The following is a 22,630-nucleotide window of genomic DNA, read 5'->3' as shown; positions in this document are numbered from 1 at the left end:
GGCTAGATAGTCTGTTTTTTCTAGAACTTTTATATGAAAACTTTTATATAATAATGAAAACTGATTTTACACTGATACAATCATTTCGAATTGGGAAAATAAAATCATGAATATGTTGGATTAGTGATGACAGCTGTAACATAAAACTGTCCGTATGAAAAGTTTACTGTTGTAACCGAAGCTATCTATCCAACCTTTGAGTATGATGACACTGGTACCATTCGATACTGGTACAAACACAAAAATGATAAATTGGACTGTTTTTGTCAAATGTTTTTTTCTGACCAAACAGAGAAAGAATGAAAATGCAGATCCTACTCAATATAATTCAACAGTCTGCATGTAAAAGCTTTAAATTTAATAGATTTTAGCAAAAAAGGAGGAAAAATCAGAAATAAAAGCTGGTAATAGAGCATTTAAATTTGAAACATCACATTTAAAAATTTAAAAAAAAGGTGAGGAACTTTGAAAAAAATGTTTAATACTTTTTTAAAAGCAAAACAAATGCAAAAGGTGATAATAATAAAAAGTGCATCCCCATTTAGCAATAAATACGCTGTGAATATAGTACCTAAAAATGATAAGAACAGCTTAGCTAGTGGTTGAGTGCGTATGACTGCAAACGTGCTACTGCAATCTTCAAAATTTTAAATTCGCTACGAAGTATGTTTTTTCGTTCCTAAAACTTCTTGCTATATCTAGACAAATGACAAGTTGAGATTTATATGTAGATAAACGAGATTGACATAATAAATGTTAATACGATAACTTGCAAAACAAATTAATGTTGGCGGTCCAGATAAATAAGTCTATATAAGTGCTTTGAAGCACTGTGATGTAGTAGATCTTATGCCACAAATTACATAGGTTGATATTACAATGCACCTCAGTTCTTATCAAAAGTCTATCAAATTATAAACGAAAATAGTTCTTAGACTATTTTATTCAGAGATTTGCTTAAACTTTGTTTGACTTTAGTTTTATCTTTTTTTGACCTTTGCCTGACTTTCGTTTTACCTTTATTGACTTAAGTCTTACCTTTTAGTTACCTTAGTCTGAAGCTGTATTTTTAGTTTGAATTCAGTCTGACCATTGTTTGACCTTAGTCTGACCTTTGCCTAACCTTAAGTCTGACTTTTGTTTGACCTTTGTTGGCTTTAGTCTGACCTTTGTTTAACATTCATTGACTTGAGTGTTACATTTTTATGGCCTTAGTCTGACCTTTATCTAACCTTGGTTTTGAGAGCTGATCTTTTCTGAAAATGACAATGTGCGTTAATTACTTTGAACGGGTTTCACTCCTTCTCAGGCAACTAATACTGTTGCAGGATTTTCAGATTCTGCCTGGTTGTCTTCATTCCGAGCAGCTATTGACTGTCAACGACAACCAACCAAGTTGTAATCTTTTCCGAAAGGTTAACAAAAAGCAATGTTCACTCTCCTCACCAAAGTCTGTTGCGATGAAAGAGCCTGTAATCGACGATAATACACTACAGGTAAATGTCATATGCTGACATTATATTGCAGGTGAACGAAATGTGTTAGCAATATATTGCTTGAATATTCAATGTTTACAATTTACTGCAGATGAAAAACGTGATTACAATATTATATATCAGGTAACATAAAGCGTTGACAAAATATTGCAGGCAAATACAGTGTGTAGGTAATGTACTGCAGAAAAACGCAATATGTTGTCAATAAACTTTAGGTAAATACAATGCATTGACAAATTACCGCAGGTACATATGATGTGGAGTAGAACTAAATATCAACTCTTTTCAAAAAAGGTTTTCTTGTTTAGATTTAGCAAAGGAAGTCAGGGTAAGTTTTCCGATGTTTTTCCGATGTTGTCACTGCCCCTGGTTAAATTTGTGTGAGTGCTAATATTCTGAGTGACTCCATCTATTATCTTTTGATTCAGCTTGCTAATCAATCACTACAACAGCCTGCTAAGCTCACACAGTTTTGTATTCCTTGTTTAGTCACCACTTTTTAACACACTCAATTAACAGTTTATGCTAATCTTTAGTAGACCATTCACAAAGTCCAAAGGATCCTATGTTATTTTATAGAGTTAGTTTTGTTGTTAATGTTTGTAGTTTATTGCTAACACCTGTTGTTCATATTTGCATAAGTGTTGACAGCTAATGCTTTAGCTAAACCTTCTATTAATTAAACTATAATTGTGGTGGTACAAAGTGTTATTCTTACTTGCATGTTGTTTGTTTCTAGTTTCACCAGATATAGTTTCACGATTGACATAATAAACATAATTACTATTATGTGGTACACATGTCATTTTGTATAATATTATTTTAATTTAAATTATAGGTAATGCGATAATAAACTACGTATCATTTTTCAACATATTCCAAATTTACGATTTTATAATTGTGAAATAGTTGCACTTAGAAACAAATATACACATCAATTGAAGAACTTCATAAAAACTTATTAATACCTGTTGTTGTCGTGTGTCATTCAATGTTGTAGATTCATGTTCTACCAACAGCATTAATCCAAATACTTTCAAAAAGTCAGATTTTAGAAATGAGTAAAATATGAGGCTCGCATCAAACAATGTCATGCTCAATAAGAACTCTTTGAGCTTTTATTTTCTCTATAAGTATGCCAAAATCTATCTGATTAGAAACTCAAGATTGTGATTTAGCAAGCATTAAATATGTCTGTCAACAATGAATATAATTATGAACGGTCGGTGTGAAAGCAGTGTAGCAACTTCCATGGAAAATATTGAAAAATCCCGAGCTACGCCGAGATTTCTGCCAGTGTAATTATTATATATCAACTTATGTATATTTATGTTAATATAAACTACAGGGACCTAATAATTTTAATAAATTATGATGCAATAGCTTGCAAAACAAGTTAATATAGATGATCCAATTTAATGAATCGGTCCAAATAAATAAGACGGTATAAATGATTTGAAGCGATATGGTGTAGTAGATCTTATGCACAATAAATTAAATATGTTGGTATTACCCTCGGCCTCAGATTTTATCAAAACTTTATCTAATTACTATAAATTAAAATAGTTCATAGATTATCTTAGTCTAACTTTTTCTTAACATTGGTTTGACATTAGCATCACCTTTGTTTGACCTTCATTGACTTTAGTCTTCCTTTTTATTCCCTTTGTCTAACTTTGGTTTTTAGATCTGACTTTTTATGCAAACAAATTTCTGCTTTCACTACTTTGACTAGGTTTCTACACAGTCTGTTGCTGGTCTTTCAGATTCTGAATGTTGGTCTCCTTTTTGAACAGCCATCTACTGTCAACACCAATGAACCCGTTGGTAATCTTTGCTTTGAAACTACCAACAAGCAGTGTTCAGCCTTTCCGTCAGAGTCTGTTGGGATAAAAGACCATGTATTCAAGGACAATATATCACAGGTAAACATAATCCGTCGACATGAGAAATTTTATGAGCAGTTCATTTGAGTTACACATAAAAATTGAAAAGCTGTTTAAACGTGAAATAGTCAACAAGAAATGACTAAGTATTCTTTTTTACTAATGATTACATTGAAAAGTGAATTGACACTGATACAATTATTACGAATTGGAAAAGCAACAAAAATTATGAATATGTCGGATAACTGAAAACAATCCTTCCGTAGAAGTATATATATCAAAAAGTTATTGTTGTATCCAAAGCTATCCATTCAACGTTCGAGCCTGATGATACTGGTACTTCTCGATACTGGTACAAACATAAAATGAGATATTGAACTGATTTTTTGAATGCTTCTTCTGACCACACCAAAAAAAATGTAGTTGCAAATCCTACTCAAAATAACTAAACAGTCTGTATGTAAAAGTTTTTAACTTAACTGTTCTTAGCAATCACCATAAGGAGGATGTGAAAATAGAAGATGGTAACTAAACATTTAAAATTAAAACGTCACATTCGGAAATTAAAAAATACAAAAGTAGGTAATTATGAACTTTGAAAAGCCTTTTAATATCTTTTTTTAAAGCAAAAGGTAATATTAATTAATAATAAAAAGTGCAGCCCCATCTAGCAATAAAAAAGCCAAAACTGAAATGGCTAAAACTGGTGAGAACAGCTTAGCCTTGTGGCTGTGTGCGTATAATTGCAAACTTGGTCTTAAAATTTGTGTGAGTTTAAATCTACTACCAAGTACGTTTTCATTCTTAAAACTTCATTGCTATAACTAATAGATGACAAACTTTAAGTTTTATACGCAAACTAGGCAAATGCCCAGCGTTGCCCGGGTAATAAAAAAGGGAACCAAAAAGTTTTTTACTGAACATATACAACATTCGCCATTCCAACTTTTAAACTTCATATCATGGGAAAAAAGTCTTTTTGACAGTTCAAATGAATTGCAAAAAAGAATACAGCTGTAAAGGTTTGTGAGCCTTTTCAAACAACTGGAATTTTTAAATTTCACATTATGAAATAAGTGTTTTGTTGAAATAAATTAAGAAGAAAAATAAAATTATAAAGGTGTTTAAATGTAAATGTGTAACCATTAGCAAGTAATGGCTAAATATATAGTCTGTTTTGTAACGATTACAATGAACAATTATTTGGTATACGATTAAAAGATTTTAGTTCATTTCAGTGCTGGCATAATAAGGCAACATTATTGTATAGACGTATAGAGTGGTAAAAAAAGTATGGTAATTATCCAATACAATCGCTCCCTGGTACAAGTCATCAAAATCATCCTAGTTAAATAGTAACAAAACATTATGTTAACCTCAGTAACTATGGTTACCTACAAGAACTTTAGTGCATTTCTGGTTATGATCTGCAAGATGATATAACGTTAAAATGTACTACATGGATAGTTCTCACCTTCAAGACAGGTGTGTAACATAAACGCTGAATCTAGCTTATATGATTTTATCTTAATAAAAGCATGCTTGAAGGACGTTTAAGTATGCATTTAGTAAATTTTAAACCAAAATTGTATCACTTATTTGTTTCCAAACCTGTTTTACCTTAATGGATGACGCTGAACTGAGATACAATTGTGAAATTGTAATTTCGGGTGAAACTATTGTTGATGCCGTTTTGTGGGAAACAAGTTAGCCCTTTCACAGCGAGGACAAAAACGCATCATGTTTCATTCAGTAAAAAAAGGTGTATGAAGTATATAGTACGAGCTGTATGCTGCAAGAGCCTTTGTAGACCTTTAGTTAAACACTCGGATTATTAACTTGCTGTTGCAATCTTCTGAGTTCAAATGCAGCAGGGTGAGATTCTACTTCCAAGGATTTTATAGCTGTAGCTAGACATACCGAACTACACAAGTACACACAGACAGACCAACTTTGATATTCATATGTAGATAAACGAGAATGACATAATGAGTTTTATTGCAATAATTTGCAAAACAAATTAATATTGGTGGTCCAAAAAATATTTCGGTATAAATTATTTGAAGCACTGTGGTTTAGTAGATCATATGCCACAATAAATTACATATGTTTATATTACACAGTTTCTCAGATTTTGTCAAAAGTCTAATCGCTTTAAATTACAATAGTTTGTAGGTCATCTTAGTTTGACCTTTGCCTAACTGTTGTTTGACTTCAGTCCCATTTTTGTTTGACCATTTATGGTTTTTAGTATGACATTTGTTTGACCTTAGTCAAACATTTGTCTAACTTTGGTTTTAAGAGCTGATATTTTTTGCACACGACACTGTGCTTTCACTAATTTGAGCATGTTTTGTGCATTCTCAAGCAACTAATACTGTTGCAGAACTTACATGTTATGCCTGTTTGTCTTGATTCTGAGCAGCCATTGACTGTTGACAATGATGAACCAATCTGTAATATTTTCTGTGAAATTAACAAAAAGCAATGTTCATTGTTCATGTTCTATTGTGCTGAAAGAGCATGTAATCAACGATAATGCACTGCAGGTAAATGTCCTATGATGACATTATACTGCAGGTATGCTTGACAATATGTGTTGACAAGAATCGTGTCAACAAATAACTTAATCATGGATTGTTGTTGTGAAAGTAGTGCAGCAACTTGCATACAAAATATTAAAAAGTCCCGAGCTACATCGGGTCTGCATCTAGTATATTATATATAAAATTATGTATATTTTTAAAGTAATCTAAACTACAATGACATAATAAGTTTTCATGCAATACCTTGCAAAACAAGTTAATAGTAATGGTGCGGTTAAGTTAGTCGATATAAATGCTTTGAAGTACCATGGTGTAGTAGATCATATGCCACAATAAATTACATGCGTTGATATTACACTGTGCTCAAGATCTTATTAAAAGTTCATATAATTATTATAAACTAAAATAGTGCTTGGATTATTTAAGTCTGACCTTTGCTTAACCTTTGTTTCTCGTTACTCTGACCTTTGTTTGACCTCTTTTGCCTTTAGTCCATCTTTTTTATTACCTTAGTCTGGTATCAACTTGCGGTGTAGGTGAAAGCTACCAATGTCATCATCTGTCTACAATCAAAAGTTTGGCAGTTTTGTGGTTTTTTTGTGATTCCATTTGTTCTTTTTTTTCTAGCTGTCTAACACTTTGAAACCTAGGCCCAAAATAACTTGAGAAAAACTGTTTATTCTGCTATGCCCGAGTAAACTCAGAGTCTTAGTTTCAATCGGTTTTTATGTAGATTCTGTTTACAAAAACTTACAACATTTTTACTGCTATTTATATAATAAGATTTTAGGGTACTTTTTAAGTTTCAAGTTGATTAAACGACTAGTTTATTATTTATAAAAATGCCGATGACACAATCATTTAAACAATAAATAAAAATTGCTTACTGATGGAACCCTAGTTTTGTTTTCACTTCTGTAATTCTGGTTTACTCAGAATTATGAAACTTTGATCATTTACAGGTTAAATTCTTTCTGCATACCTCAAAAGTTCCAATTGATTAGACTATTAATTTTTAGCGCATTATTCATGTGAATGGTTGCCGCTGTTTTTGTCTCTTCAGTGGTTTCAGGTATTTTTTGACAATTAAGTTTGTACAGTTTGTCAACAAGAAAAATTATAACATGTAGTTTTCTGTTTTTATATCTAAAGCCTGGTTCACACTATGTCGACGTTGTAGTTGTGGTTCACACTATGTCGTATCTGAACGATATAGACCAAAGACCTTATTAAAGCAACACGTATACTACAAGAAAGATTGCAGCTGTCAACCTTTCCCGATAAACCACCAAGCATCCATGAAAGCATGTACAATCTGTACTAGTGTAGATCGCTTGGTCTATATTTTCTTAAATGATAGTTGCTGCACGACTAGTCTTTCATTGTTTTCGCAACTGGCATTACGTAATTAGAACACTACATAGGAGAGTATTTATTGATGTGAATGCGGATCGGTTTAGGATAAAGGGAACACTGTTATTACAGATGATCATAGAAGTATTGTTTGATTAACACCGGCATATGGTAATATAGTCTGAACCTGCAATTATGCAGCTACTGGTGCAACAAAGTTTTACACGAATTACTTTTTTCACAGCACCTTAGAGAGAGAATAGGTTGCAAAAAACTTTGGGGGTGTACAACACATCACTCAGCATAGCGTTAGTAGGATCAGCGGACAAAAAATAGCAATGAACAGCATGAACAAAAAAATTGCAAAAACAAGCTTACAAACGCCATTAAAACGCTTGAAAATGTTTTCGTTTTTTTACTCATAAATCATTGTATAATCCCAACAAGGTAAAATAACAAAAAAACTAATGAAGAAATAAAAAACTGTAAAAAAGAAATATACAGGTAAATAGATCTTAATATATAACAATGAGTGTGTTTACATTGACCTACAAGGTGACAATTAAAGAAACTAATCCTTTGGATGAGCGCTTCAATAGTTTCTGGTTCGACTAACTGATTAATTGTATGCTGGAGTTTTTAAGTGATAGCAAATTAAAGAAAAATAACGGTAACTATTTTTGTTGTTGACTTAACTAGTATTTTGCCTTGGTTAAAATATTTGGCCAATACTAACCATAAGTGAAGTCTGTATATTTCAAACCGGGTTGACTAATATAAAAGCACATTTAAGAGTATTGAGGTATAAAAACATGATACTTGCAATCAATTGTTAAACGGTTTCAGAAACACCCAACGGAGCAACCCTCTGGCAATGACTCTGATAATGCTGATAGAGATCGGAATCGAAGTGATTCAAATGAGCCTGCTGAACACGAACAAGATACGTCCAGAGAAAGTGGTGACAACCCTCCATATTCACAACTTACGGGTGGTGCTGGAGCTCCAGGCGGTGATGGGGGTGGTGATAATGGGAATGATGGTAATGACCCCAGCAGAGGTAAAGATAATGGCCAGTTTGCCAGCAACAGAACTAACGAGCGAAACAATCAAACAAATCCCAATCTGGAAGCTCTTAGAAATTCTTCGAATCTTAACAGGTTTGTTACATAAAAAACTGCAATGAATATGGTGGTAAACACCTTTTCCTTATTATAAACTTATAGAATTAGCGAAATTCACATTTACATTCATATGTTTGCATTAGAAAATTTTATTTCTCATCAAAAAAGGCTACTACTTTTGCATCTTTTAAACTTTATAAAAGTTAATATCTTTACCATGGAAAAGAGTAGAATATAAAATATTTCCTTTTTTGAATATTCATTCGATTAGTAGATTTACAGAGCACAAAATAAAATGCACTTAGAAATCAGTCAATCAAGTGTTGCTGTTACAAGAATGAGCAATAGCAGCACCTACATTATGACTCAGCGTGCCAAGTAAGAAGAAGATTTTGCTAAATTTCTCATAAAGTGATCTAACTGTCCTGTGTACTAAATAAGTCATCTAAAAAGTGATGCTTTGTGCAGTCTTGTTTTAAATAAAAATAAAAATAAATATAATTGCATAGCCACAACCAAAAAGTATAAATAGGCCTTTACCATATCATTGTGATAAAAAGACAGTCAAATGTATAGCAAAAAAAGTATATCAGGCAGTCGCAATACAATAGTTCCAACTCATTTACTCAATTAACGTACAATATATTATTAGCATTTGCCTAATTTGTGGCAAATGCTAATAATTCCTCACTATTTCCTGGTTTAGTTTTCCCTTTTCAGTATTTTGCGAAGTAAAAACTTTTCTTTAAAATTAAACAAAATGAATGAAAAACATATAATACATACATGTAAATATCTCTCATACCCAGGTGCGAAGAGCTTGCTAGGCAAAGTTCGAAGTGATGGTCTTTTCTTGATAGTAATGCTTGTTAATAGCCCTTGTCCTTCAAATTTGTCTAATAAACATTAAAAAAAATGTTTACCATTAACAAAACGTGAAACTATTATCTATCAGTTTATTAGTGTCTGTTTCAAGGGTTTTCAGTTTTTGCAGAGACCCATTTAACAACAAAAATTAATGCAAGCAAATACAAATGATTGATCATTGTTCTGACCTCTTTTTTTGAAAATTGCAATTTGTAAAGTTTTTAAAAAAGTGATGAGTAACAGAGGTCTTTAGGTGAGCGAATGTAGCAACGAATTAGTTTGAGTTATCTTTGTTAGTGATAAAATGAATATTTGTAATTCTTTTTATCGGACCAGATTATTCCATCTGACCGGACTTTATCTGGAATCTGGTATATGATCCAATAGAAGAGATAGGCCACAACCAGTTTGTCAGACTAATCCCCCGGAGTAAAAGTCAGAAAACTGACGTTAGACATTTCACACTATTTAAGTACAATATCTTATGAGCACATAGGCAATCATGGTTTTCCCCACTTCCTATAACGATTAGTATTCATCGTAGGCTCAACAGTCGTTTGTCATTTTAATTTATTACTGGTTTGAGAAAAATTAACAACACATCAATAATGACGATAAAAGCAATAAATTAATCAACAAATAAATAATTATTTTAACATAGTATTAAAAAATTTCTGTATAGGTATAACACAAAAAGACAACTTGTGGCAAAACCTGCCGTGGTTTGTTTCGGCAATTAGCTAGAAACTAAATGACTTACTCCTTGTTGTTCAGTTATGGATGTCTAATCAGTTATTAACTAGTATGAAAAGGTATACAAGAAATAATAAATCACGGCTAACGGTGATAAACAATTTTGCAAAAATAATTTTACTTTTCAAAGTATTTTACTGATCTGTCTCCTACCATCTCTTACACCTCAACTTTAAAAATGAAATGTGTTAAACTAATGAAGTATAACGTTTTACAATAATTCAATTAAGTAGAGGAGAGCATGGCCAAAGGTCCCTACCTCATTATGAAGTAGAGGATGTTAGTGCAGATCATGACGACGCCGCTGCAGAAGAACAGAGTAATGACAACGAAGAACAACCTATTCCTGTGCAAGAGGAAGGCTTAGAGATGGATGATCGCATTTTTGTTGCCAGAAATGGAAACGAAATATGAGTTAGATATGATCATATTCACAACAGTTTTAAGCCTTCTCTTTTTTTAAGATGTTATCATACATGTAATTTTATTGAAACCATGTTTGTTATGAGAACCAGTGACAACTCATCAGTATTGCTATTTTAGACAGATGCCTAATGATGACGATGATGAACAACAACTTATGGTAGAAATAGGCATGGGTGTTCAAGAACAAGGGTTAGACCTAAATGATCACCATTACATCGACAATGAATTCCGTGAGAATGAACCAATTAGAAGCAGAATGTGAGTTAAACATAATGATATTTCCACCAGTTCAACACTCCTTTCTTTTAATATGTTATCATAATTTTATTGAAATCATGTTCGTTATGAGAACCAGTGACAACTCATCAGTATTGCTATTTTAGACAGATGCCTAATGATGACGATGATGATGACGAACAACAACGACAACGTGTTGTAGATGTAGGCATTGGTGTTCAAGAACAAGGTTTAGACATGGATGATCGCGGCGATTTTGAATTCAGAGCGTGAGTTAGATATAACCATGTTTACACCAGTTTTAAACCTCTTCTTCCAGAATGTTAGCATGATTTTATTGGAACCATGCTGGTTATTAGAACAGCTCATTAGTGACAACTCATCAGTATTTCTATTTTAGGGGGATGCCTCATGACGATGATTGACACTGCTTCAGCTTAATCAATTCCTCTTTGGCTACTTGACAAACCTCGCACATTGATCTACCCAGAAAGACACAATAATTATAATAGAGCAGGAGGGTATCAAAAAACTGTCAAAAAACGTTATTTATTCCTTTTGAAGGTGGGCTATGTGATAAAAGTGCCATCTAGATCAGAATTTTGAGTTGATTTCAAATCTTTAGTTTCTACACCTCTCAGATTGTTCATTTTTGAGCAATATAATTAATATATTATTTTAATTTAAATAAATGTCTGTAGTGTTTTATGTGCTTTTTCTAACAATGTGATAATAAAAATCGCATATGAAAACTAAATAGTTAGCAATAACCTAAGTTGGAATCAATTCTGATAACACTAAAATATTTATTATTCAAATATTAGAATAATATTAAAATGTTGAAAATGTTTTAGTCTAAAAAATCCTTATGTATTATTTCTGGCATGCATTACTTGTTAATTGTAAATGAAATTATTTGAGACGGTAATGAAGACAGAGCTATTTATTAAAGATATGCGAAACAATAGAAACATAAAAATATATAGGAAAGGTGTACCCTCTACGCACACTTTTGCATACACATATACATTATTCATATGACTACTGACGACAGTTAGCTTAAACATAACCACTTTTCACATAACCCCCTTTAGTGTATTTCGTATACAGGGTTCATACAAACAAAAAACTGTCAGTAAAAATGCTTGCACAAAATTTATACATTGGTCGACATATTGCCACATCACTAATCTTTACAGTAATATATAATGTTGAATGCATTGAGAGTTACGTTCTCTTTAGGATAGTGCTGATAACTACATATATTGTACATGATTATGTAGATCATGTAAGCAATGAAAGTTGTATTTTTAGACTATGATTTGTTTTAGCCAAGTAAAAGCGTTTCATTTATGCGTTCAATGTGCATACACATCTTTCACAATTCTGTGAGTTTCAGCTGAATATTTCAAATTTTTCATATATGTCCCAGATTTCAGCTGAAACTTTCAAAAAACTCAGAATGTGTGGCCATATCTTTATAAAAGTATGCTGGTGGTCCCATGCCCTGTGAGAGATCATTATGTGTAGTAACTATGTGCATAAATATTCCTGAATGAGCTGATGGAGTGGTGCAGTTGGTAGAGCGCTTGGCTGGGAGCCTGAAAATCTGATTCGAGTTCAAATCCTGGATTAAGACAAAGATGATCGGAGTTATTTACCCTTGTCATTAGGCCTTTTCTGTCTGTTATTGGGCAAAGGTTGAGATTTTTTGCTGACTAACCTTTTGATACTCATTCAGGTATATAATAGTTACCAAAGACTGAAAACCTAACATTGATTTGACTGAAAAAAGTGATTTGCCATAATATGTCTTTCATGTTACCACCAATAGTCTTTCCGAGAATTCAACTTCATCATACGGTTCTGTAGTTATGCACTCTAGACCACTGATTACTAGGTTAGAAAAGGCTATTATGTAAACATTAAAAGCAGATAGTACAATCCATAATTTCAATTTCATAATACCTACATGTAGTAACAGCCAGGGAGCTACTTACGGGGTAAAAATACCAAAAGTAATTGAATAGATTAAAGCTGTACTAAGTACTAAGTACATAAGTACTGTACTAGATGGATTCCATTCTACAGCGGTTTTATGATGGCTGGGATGAACTGTTTGTTTTTGAGCTTTTAAGAGCTTGTCATCACATTTTCACATATTTTGCACCTACAACACAGCAGAGTAAAACATGGTGAATCTGTTGATACCAAATAACTGTTGTGGGAATTTTGTTACAAGTCAACCTTTAAAACGAATGAATATAAAAACTTGTAACAGTACAATTAGAGAGGATATTAGCGAATTGGCTTTGTGAGGAGCTAATAGTCTAGGCTGTAGTAAGCTTTGTTAGTTATTTAGTGGTTTGGTGTAAAAGTTAAAGGTTTCAGTTTATAAAAATTGGGCAAAATGAAGCTGTCAATATTTATACCAAGAAACTCCGGTTTGCTACACCCGGTTTAACTTCAGATTGGAATAGTCACAGCATCATCAGCTGCACGTAAGCATCACACTATACACTTTACTAACTCTATGATGAAGCGCTCTATGCAATCAATCATATCTGGTATTTTAATAAATAAAGGGAAGATGATTGGTTTTTCATGAACACGCTAGATTTCATTGGCTTATAAATAAAGTTCGCTCTTTCTAACTGGTTTGCTGCAGACGCAAAGGTTTCTTGCTAATCAGAGCTTAGAGTGAGCGTTACGTCGTTATGCAAGGAACGTGCTTGGATGTCCATATTAATTCTACATTAAAATGTAAGTCTCTTTCATCATGTTTTCAAAGTAGCAAGTAATATTTCATATCAAATTAAAAAGTTACTGACTATCTCCTTAAAAAACTATTAAAATGTGTTATATAATAATACTAACTGACTGTTCGGCATTGCACAGGTAATGAAAAACAGCATATAAACAGTTGCCGTTTTTATAGGTGTATATGATATACATGTTTATGTACATATTTTTATGTATATATATATGTATATATATATATATAAATGTTTCCTCACCCCGGATACCCCGTATGGGTGGTAAATTCTGCTCTAACTCGGGTCTCCTACCAGAGACCTGGGAGTTTGAGCACTCGCCTCAAGATCTTAGCTGTTCCCAATAGCGCACTTTTCTGCAACTCACCTGAGTTGATTGTTGTTTGGGCAAGCCACATTTTATGCGCCGGTGTTATTGCGCCCAGTGCCCCAATGACTACTGGGATTACAGTTGTTCTTACATTCCAGCATTTTTCAATTTCTTTTCCAAGAGGGAGATATTTCTCTACCTTTTCGTTTTCTTTGCTGGCTAAATTGTAGTCATTGGGTACTGCTATATTTATTATAGTAGCCCTCTTGTTCTCCTTGTCTACCACCACTATATCTGGTTGGTTTGCTAGGACATATATATATATATATATATATATATATATATATATATATATATATATATATATATATATATATATATATATATATATATATATATATATATATATATGTATATGTTTTTTGATAAATGTAGTTCTCACTGGTTAAGTTAACCAGTTAGCAAATGACAAAATTAGCAAGCTGGTTAATTTGAAGAACGTAAGTTAGTATTTTAAGCCTACTTATATTGCTGAATTTAATCTAATAAGAGCTGTGAGGCAGCAGAGCCATGAAGCCAGCTCATGTAATATTACACGTAACACAGTGTCTTTATGCATATTTTACTTATGTAATAAGTATGCATACAATTATTCTATTGTATCATAAGTAAGCTGTGTGGCTTAATCAGCTAGCTCATTTTTCTAAAGAACTGGCGGTGCCAAGTTTAAATACACTGTAAAGCAAATCTGTCATTCCTAAAAATCTATTGCTATAAATGGACACATAAATGAAATGAGATTTATATATATATAGACGGTAATACTATCACCGAAAACATTTTTTAAAAAAGGTTAAAAGGTTCCTATAAAGATTATGATGAATGAGTAAGTTTATGATTGAAATGAACAGATTAGTGCATACTTAGTGATTAATATCGTATGATTTCTTGTACAAACTTGAATGAAATTTTCAGAGAGCAATAAAGTTGCTGACCAAACTAAAAACAAAAGTAGATTTTGGCATCTCAATACTAACGGCTCTCACTACATTGTTAAAACTTATTTTAATAAGAGTGCTTAAAATCTTTTCCTTGTTTCTATCATAAATCATTCAATTTAGCAAATATAGGACTGAACAAAAAACACAATCATATGTTTACCTTAGTTCGGTTCACAAAATGGAATTTTTAGTTTTGAAAGCATCTATAATACTGTAGGTTTGAAAGCTGTGCTGACACAATTTTAAGATCATATCTTTTTAAAGCAGGATTGTAATGATAATTTGTATTCAGCAATATTAATGATATTGACATTAAAAGGTCAAAATCAAGTGTGAAAAAAAATTTATCGCGCAAGCAACAAGCTGTGACATAAGACATTTTTCAACCAAATACATATTTACGAATTATGTCAAAATCAACAACTAACCATTGTGTTAAAAGGAGACAAAATAACTTCTGTTGATCTCAATTTTTATTCCTTTTCTTCATTTGGTTTCTTCTATATATTGTTATGGTCACTCGTCATTATACTGTATACAATTGTGAGCTGTGATTACAGACTGTAGTCACATCAATCAATTTGTGCAAACATGTTGTGGTGTGCGATACAAAAAAACTTCCTTTCCACTTAAATAAAAATGTTGAAAGTTTGGTTGTAAGAATGTATTGAAAAACTGTAAAAGGCTATCAAAGTTTGTTATGCTGTTATGAATAAAGATTCTGACTAGAAAGTTTTAAATAACTTAGGTAAACAAAAATTAGTGACTCTATATATGCAATTATATGGCATGGCAGCTGCTTTCAGGCAATATTTTGCAATGGTCGCAACTCTTTCTGTCAATTGTACATCTTGAAATGGTTGATAAAGGTTGGTAGTTGATCATAATTACGCAAAAATATTATTCAAACTTCAACCTATAAAGTCATCTGTTGCTGTTAATGCTATAAAATTTGTGCTGTCAGTTAACATTTAGTAACTTTAGAGATCATCAAATTGAAATGTGTTTTTGTTACTTTCAATTTTCTAAGCAAACCACTGGCATGTTCCTTTCTAATTGAATGAAATATTTTCCAACTAGTTCACGGTATAAAAAATTAAAGACAAATGTCTTACAAATAAAACGGGAAGTAACTGTATACATACTTACATGTAGAAAGAGACAATGTCGACTTAAGCAAAATGTTACTAGATTTTATCAAAAAGTATTGTTATTTATAATCATTTGCAAATGTATGTAATGTTTGATGTGATCTGAATGCCAAGATTTTTAAAAAACCATACTAATGAAAAAATGTGATTGTGTTGCTTATAATAGCAAAGAGGCGGACAAAAGAAAGATACCAAACTATTGCAACTTAAACTCAATAATCAATATGAATTAAGAAAGAGACAACCACGCAACTAGTTACATCATGTTGAATTTACTTTTCTTCTGAGCATTTTAATTTGAGCTAACCTTTAACCATATTTGCTGTTGGATTGCATAAAAACAATCTCACACTATAGAAAAGAAGAAGATTTTCTGATAAAGTTCCATAAAATATTTGCTTAAATTTATTTTTAATACTAGGTGAGCTGATAAAAGACAGGCTGGTCACACTTTTGGTGAAGCAAAAACAGAAAAGCTAAAATCTTCTTTTGTATGTTTGTCATTATTCATTCCTGATGGTGAGTCAAAAGCTAAGGAGATTAAACTCTTCACTTTTTTACTGTCACAAACTCTTCCTGCATTGTGTAAGCAAATGATAACTGTTTTACAAGTATCAGTTTTTCACTAAAGCGGAATTGACTAGAAATTTGTATAAATGAATTTTAGTGATTGTTTTTTGTCTGTCGTTTGTGTGTCTAATTATAATGAGCAAAATCTAAGAATAAAAACCTAAAGTTATACTATATACTATGTCACATGGCATAGTAGATAATAGTAATAATCTAACATGCTTGAAGATCAACATTAAATGAGAGATCATGCTACTCAATCATTATAACGGGTGACAATTATTCTAATTAGGGGCAAGCCTAATATTGAATTGTACAGAAAAGGAACACTGTTCTTTTTAAAGTAAAGATTTAGACTAGCCTATGTTACTCATATTCATTGGGCAAAGAAACTTAATCATGGTAACTACCATACTTGCTACTGTTTGTCAGCTGTTATAAATCACAAAAGGGTGTGTAGCGGATACAAATGGGCATTCACCCAGTGCATGTAAAAATAGAAAAACAGTCAACATTACCTAGCCACTGATCAAGTTTTTTGGTTCATTCTTTTGTCTGTATAGCGACTCATCTCAACCTAAGCATTATTTAGTGTTTGCTTATCACCTCGTAGTCCATTCAAATTTAATAGAATAGACCATGAATAGACTCCATCATTTTGTTCCTTATCAGTGAAAGAAAAGAGAGCCTCTCAAGTAGTAGGCAAATTAGCTATTATAGAGTTCTTGCCATATTTTTGTTCACACAAAAACTTGCTCTAGTTAGAGTTGCAATAGCTTTGGGAAAAAATGGGACTTTATTCAACAACTATTGAACTATTTTATGAAAAGACTTGTTTTTATTTCTCATTTAGGGGTCACCACTGCAAATTGTACTGCTTGGTGCTAAATATATCATCAGCATCTGCTCATTAGATTTGGCACGAGAGCAATTGTGACTGGAAGCCTAAAGCCACCAATGATCCTTCTGTAATTTGAACCACCTACTTACTGATTTTATGTTGTTGTCTTACTTTGTTATCAGGTACCTCAACAGCCCATGAAAAGAGAAGTCGACGAATCGCAAGACATACTACTTTAACTAGTGTTACTATGAAGTAGAAGTACTAAAAAGCTTTAGCATCTAATATTCGCATAGGTGAGTTTATTAGAAATTCTGCTAGACGCCGTATTGTTCCACATACAAAGAAATGCTATTGGCCTGGGTTATTAATCACTCTGAGGTTTTTGTAATAGTTACAGGTACTGTTAGTTTTACGCTAACCAAACTAGTGTGCTGAGAATTGTTTAAAAATACTCACCAACCACTAAATTTGCATTTAGTTAAGCCAGACTGACTTATCAATATTTAACTGTATACTAAGTGCTCAAGAGGAACAGAAGTTTACCTCAAACCTTGCCTAATAAGGGAAGTACAGTATTATAGCGCAAACTTGTTTCTATCTTTAGAAATCTTATTATCAAACGTTTTTTAATTTTGCATTTTTGACACTGTGAGCTTACAAAGCTCTAAAAAAACCATTGAATACTCTACAGTAAAAACACACCATAGCTTTTAGTATACCTAGTTTGAAAATTTACGGTTTTCTTACAATGTTGGAAAATATTTTTGATTGTTTTATTGTCCAGTTTGAAACCAAGTTGATGGTAACACAGTTTGAGAAGCGCCAAACAATGCTGCTGATGTGAGCAACTTGAGCTCATTTCTGGAGCAACAGTTACATAATGCTGCTTGAAATATTAGTTAAAAAGATCTGAATTCTCAAGCTGAGTTTACGGCCTATTTCAAGTATTTTAAGAGAGATGAAACTTCACCACTCCTACAATACTTGAATAAAAGGCTAGAATCTGAAAAAACTGGTTTAACTGGCATCAACCTATTTTTGAATTGCTAGAATTTTGCCTGATTTGGGACATCTTATTTAGTGGATGATTTTAGTGTATAGCAAATGTACAGTATAATTTTTGGTATATCTGATTGTTGAATTAACCCAGAATGAAAGGAAATACAAAAAAAGCTTTTTCTAGTTGAGCAGTTACAGATTTCAAACATGAAAAAGTGTCATTATGTTGGTAGTCGAATAACTCATGCGAAAAAATTGTCTGGCATACTTAAATTGCAAAACAGATGCTTACGAGTGTATTTTCCAACAAGAAGTGATTAATAAAAATTGTTTTAAAATCTAGCTATTACATATTTTGCCATATTTATTTTCACACAAAGATCTATTCTTTAGTTAAACTTTCAATAGCTCTGGGAGAAAGGAGCTTCAATGAAAAACTATTGAACTATTTTATGAAACATCTTCTTTCTGCTTTCTCATTTAGGAGTACTCACTGCAAATTGCACTGCTTGGTGCTAAATATATCACCAGCATCCAATCCTTTGATTTGGCACGAGAGCAATTGTGATTGGAAGCCTAAAGCCACCAGTAGTCCTTCTGTAATTCGAACCACCTACGTACCTACTGATTTTATATGTTGTCTTACATCGTTATCAGGTATCTCAACAGACCATGCAAAGAGGTCGACTACTCGCAAGAATACAACTTTAAAAAGTGCTACTATAAAGTAGAAGTACTAAAAAACTTTAGCATCTAATATTTGCATAGGTGAGCTTATTAGAAATTCTGCTAGACGCCGGGTTGTTCCACTTACAAAGAAATGCTATTCGGCCAAGGTTATTAATCACTCTGAGGTTTTTGTCTTAGTGACAGGCACTGTTGGTTTTAAGCCAACCCAACTAGTATGCTAGGAATTGTTTAAAAATACTCTTCGACCACTAAACAAGCATTGAGGTAAGCTAGACTGGCTTATCAATAATTAACTGTATGCTGAGTGATTACGAGGAAACGAAGTTTACCTTAAACCTTGCCTATTAAGGGGAGTAAAGCATTGCAGGACAAACTTGTTTCCATCTTTAGAAATCTTATTGATAAATTTTTAAACTCTTTTGCATTTTTGATAGTGTGAATTAATAGCGCTATAAAAACACAGTTGAATATTTTATAGCAAAAACTCATCATACCTGTTAGTATACATGGTTTGTAAATCTAACATTTTTTATAGTTTTATTGAAATGTTGTATTGTTTTATTGTCCAGCTTGAAACCAAGTTGATGATAACATAGTTTTATTAGCACCCAACAATGCTGCTGATGTGAGCAGCACTTGAGCTCAGTTCTAAAGCTACGATTAAACTATGCTGCTTGAAATATTATTTAAGCCGATGTGCATTCTCAAGCTGCATTCCCACCAGCGAATTTCAAGCTAATTTCAAGCCAATTTCCTGTACAGTTTAGTCGATGACCAAAGAATGTCTTGGGTTCAAAGAGCAAATGATTCCAGCAACCATTTTTGTCTAAAGATAGATTTTATCAGGTTATGACTAATCTGCAGACATTCCTAGACCGACTTTAATTTTAACTAACACAGCAAATCCTTCTTCAAAGTGAATCTCTGCTGTGGGGAGTTGTCTCACATTGAATAATAAGAAGAGAACCATTGAACCATTTGAAGTAATGCTTCAAAACATCATTTATTTATCCTAACATTGATTGTGAAAGTTTCTCTTACTCCTAACAATACTGCCCGAATCTCCTCTAGAGTACCTGTTAGCAAAAAAAGTGGATTAACAAGCTCTTTTTGGTAATTTAAGCCTGTCTTCTTTTGCTTCTGATTACTGATGACGTTATTGCTAAAATAATTTTTAAATGATTTATCAGTAACTAGCTGTGCTTTCCGGCATTGCTTGGATATTGAAAACCAGCTTATAAACAATGATAAGTAATCAGAGTTGCCTGTCACTTGCTATTACCCTAGCACAATGCCAATTGAAAATTTAAGTCAGCTTCTCGGGGTGTTATGCTATGACCCAGCATAGTAAGCAAAGCCACTGGGAAATTGTTCCCATATAGGAACATATATCATCTCGCTAACAAAGCAATCTTTGTGGCCTAATAGGTATGATGCCGGACTTGCAAACAAGAGGGTTCGGTAAAAATCTTTTGCTGTGCGAACTCTTTATTGCAAGTTTATTACATCTAAGCAAACAGACAACAGACGTACGACATACTATGACAAATATATATATAGATAATTCTATTTCCAACCAGATATTTGCCAAATTATGTCACTCAAGAACCGTAAAAAAGGTCACAGTTTGTCAATCAAATAAATGGTTTGATTTTCTTGACTACCTGTTGCCATTATTATGGCTTTTGCATACTTATTAAATTTTGTTTATAACTCTCCTACACTGATCTGACAGAGTTGTACTCTATATGTAGCAGAGAAGACTTCTATCAAAATGCAAAAATGCTGCGTTATAATTATTAGCTACCTTACAGTTGTTTAATTATGACAAGAATTATTTCTTATTGCATCAAAGAAATCGTAGGATGCTCTATATAACAAATTTCTATTTTCAAAGCTTTGTAATATATTGCTAAACATATAAACCTGTGAATCAATTTGTAGAAGCGTTCCAACTATACAAGAGAAATGATGAAAAGCAAACTGGACCACATAAAAATGATGGAGAGTTTACTGCTGAGAAGTCTGACCAAAGAAAATGGTTAATTGATGTTCTGGAAACTTCTACTGCTGCCAATTTACTGAACAGTAAGTAGCTAAATCCTGCTGCTATTCTTTCCTGTAACTTCCGAGTTTTTACATAAAGTGAAACTAACTAACATTATAAGAAGTATAGCTTTATACATTTCAACACAACTGACATCTTATGCATACCAAAGTCTTTTTGTGAGCGAATTCCCTGTATCAAAGTAAGTTATTGACTTGTTCGGACTAGTTGTGAGGGCTATCAAAGATTTCAGAGTTGCATCAACCTTTCCATAAGCAAAATTTTAGCATAATCGTCGTCAAAAACTTGAAGCTTTGCGCATTCGTTACAAATACCCAGCAAACAGCGAACAGACCATGGAAAATTTTATAACTTCAAGCCAATATTGGTATGGTCTAGCAATGCTGCAACATTTTTATGAGAGCTTAAACATTATTTCAAAAGAAATAGTATTCACAGTTCACTAGTTTATTTCATAAACAATTTACTTTTATGCTTATTGATTGCAATAGTATTTCAATCAATAGCTTTAAGTGAATGAATGGGTCTAACAATGTATTTAAATACTAGGTTAACAATTACTAAGCGTCATTTTCATTGTCTCACTTCATTATCAAGAAATTCAACAGCATAAAAAGCGAAGCCTACTACTCGCAATAAATACTACTTCAACTAGTGTTCCTATTAAACAGAACTACCAAAAAGCTCTATCATCCAAGGTCCACATTAGTGAGCTTATTAGAAATTCAGATAAACACTTTTTTCCACTTACAAAGAAATCCAATTGGACAAAGCTATTAATTACTCTTAGGTTTTTGTGATAGTGACAGTCACTGTTGGTTTTACACTAACCCAGCTAGTAAGATGAGAATCATTGAAAAATGCTCGGCAGCCAATAAATTAGCATTAAGCTGAGCTAAATTGGCTCATTAACATTTAACTGTATACTGAATGCAAAAGAGGAAGAGTGGCACAATATCTTTATACCCAAAACCTTGCCTACTAAAGAAAGTAAAATATTTTAGCACAACCTTCATTCACTTTTTAGAAATCCTGTCATTAAAAATTTTTTAAATTTCGCATTTTTAATAATTGTTATTTTAAAAAGCTTTAAAAACACAGTTATATATTGTGAAGAATATTATAAAAAACACTTTATAACTGTAAGTATCCCTGGTTTTATAATCTGCATTTTTCCTACAACTTAAAAAATTCCTTCAGTAGCTTTATTATCTAGTTTGAAGTCAAATTGATGGTAACACAGTTTTACGAGCAGAAAACAGTGCAGCTGATGTAACCAACTTGGGCTCAGCTCTGACGCTGCTGCTACATGATGTTGCTTTATTTAATAGTTAGGACAATCTTCATTCTCAAGCTGTGTGCATATCAACTAATTTCATACCAATTATTTGGAGATTTTGGCCTACTGGCCAATGATTGCTTTGCTTTAAAAGAGTAAATGAGCACGGAAGAGAAACTTGCACGAGAAATGTTTGCACTTTTATAGGTTCAGTTACAATAAAGACCAGGTGTTAATTCATTCTGCAAAGGAAACT

General features: G+C 32.5%; 1 long non-coding RNA gene across 1 annotated transcript; it reads left to right on the top strand.

Annotated features, from left to right (window-relative positions):
* The first annotated feature begins 13,392 nt into the window (after positions 1-13,392).
* On the top strand, positions 13,393-21,109 carry LOC137396512 (uncharacterized). Its single transcript, XR_010978564.1, has 3 exons — positions 13,393-13,451; positions 17,518-17,631; positions 20,972-21,109. It is a non-coding gene; the product is annotated as an uncharacterized lncRNA (long non-coding RNA).
* Positions 21,110-22,630: the final 1,521 nt, after the last annotated feature.

This window comes from Watersipora subatra, chromosome 5 (assembly GCF_963576615.1).
Source record: "Watersipora subatra chromosome 5, tzWatSuba1.1, whole genome shotgun sequence".
Classification (NCBI taxonomy): Eukaryota; Metazoa; Bryozoa; class Gymnolaemata; order Cheilostomatida; family Watersiporidae; genus Watersipora; species Watersipora subatra.
The sequence above is the reverse complement of the archived record's forward strand: the minus strand, read 5'-3'. Positions and strand labels throughout refer to the sequence as shown.